The sequence below is a fragment of the Chinchilla lanigera genome, unplaced genomic scaffold, assembly GCF_000276665.1.
Source record: "Chinchilla lanigera isolate Chin_1 unplaced genomic scaffold, ChiLan1.0 scaffold00031, whole genome shotgun sequence".
In the NCBI taxonomy this organism is placed as follows: domain Eukaryota; kingdom Metazoa; phylum Chordata; class Mammalia; order Rodentia; family Chinchillidae; genus Chinchilla; species Chinchilla lanigera.
The window spans coordinates 4,704,410-4,705,774 of record NW_004955432.1 but is presented as its reverse complement, the minus strand read 5'-3'; the positions used below and the strand labels follow the sequence as shown (position 1 = coordinate 4,705,774).

The 1,365-nt window shown below is 47.1% G+C and overlaps 1 protein-coding gene across 1 annotated transcript in view; it reads left to right on the top strand.

Moving 5' to 3' along the window:
* Positions 1-985: 985 nt before the first annotated feature.
* The window catches only part of LOC102025154 (zinc finger protein 85-like), a gene marked incomplete in the record, with an annotated part of 23,330 nt that continues 22,950 nt past the window's right edge, over positions 986-1,365 (top strand). The window contains 1 exon segment of the mRNA XM_013515932.1: positions 986-1,365.

The following is a 1,365-nucleotide window of genomic DNA, read 5'->3' as shown; positions in this document are numbered from 1 at the left end:
ATATTGAAGTCACTCACAATTTATTGTGTTGGAATTTATTTCTGTATGTCTGTCCTGAAGCGTTTCTTTTTCAAATTGTATTTTACTAGTACACGGTTAGAGTGCCTGAAGTTTACATCATCTTAGGGAGTAGATATATGTACAAAATACATCTCTGGGGGCTGAGGATTTAGCTCAGCGGCAAAAGCGCCTGCCTGGCAAGCGCAAGGTTGTGAGTTCGGTTCCCGGTACCGGACAAAAACCAAAAACCAAAAAAAAAAAAAGACCAGTTGCGGCTAAGTCACTAAATTGCTCAGGCTGTGCCCAAATTTTGATTCTCCTGGCTCAGTATCAGTATTGTTGGGATTACAAGCGTTATAGGCGGCTGAGTTAAATAGAAATATTATAGGCAGTCGGGCAGGGCCAGGCCCTCGAAGGAGCCAACATGAAAGATATGTATTTGCCGTGGGCCATACCTCAGGACAAAGGACTAAACAAATACACCCACATACCTCCCTAGGGATGGACATCAGGGATTGATATTCTAAATGGGTAGTGATCACCTTGAAGAGGCCTTGACCCAACCCCTTACAGGAAAAACCCCGGTTCTGTATTCAAGCCCGCTTGCTACGTGACTCGCTTCCCCATTTTATCCCGGTTTAATTAATTTTACCTGAACAATTCTTATTGGCTGACCATAGTTTTGTCCATTTTTCCCCTACCTTGGACTCGCCTCACTTCGTGGTTTTGCTCTATAAAAGTCCCTAAAAAAGACAGAGTCTTGCGGTAACCCACTCGGGCCTCCCCCGATCTGTCCCTCTCTTGGACAGAAGCTTTCTTTTCTTTCCCTCAATAAATATACTCTGCTCTTAACCTCCGTTGACCCTAAAATTCATTCTTCGATTTTAGAGAACACGAACTCGTCCCAGATATCATTCAGGTTGGGAGTTTTTATTCTCCTGTACCACAAGTATACTGTGATATTGACCTTACAAAAAGCTTAAATGCAGACGTCCCCAAAGCAATAGCTACTCCCACAAGAAGGAAATCCCACCTTAAAAATAGCCCCCACCGCAGGAGTTATACTTAGTGAAACCAAGAGCCCGTCATTCTGTCCTTATTCATCCTCTGGTTGGCACCGTTTACTGTCATTCAAGGCATGGGGCGGGGCTGAACCCCTGTCCAATCAGAGGTTGAGAACCGTGTAACCCGCCTTAGGGCCAGAGCGGAAAGGGCGGGCTTCCAGGAGCTCCTCGGCCTTTGTCTGAGAGCCCCTGGTTTGGGTCCCTCCCCCGGCTCCGCGTTTCCGCTCTGGAGCCGCCGAGGCTGTGCTGCTGGCTTGACGGTTTTTCCTCTCTGGCCTTGGTTAGTGGCAGATCCACAGGG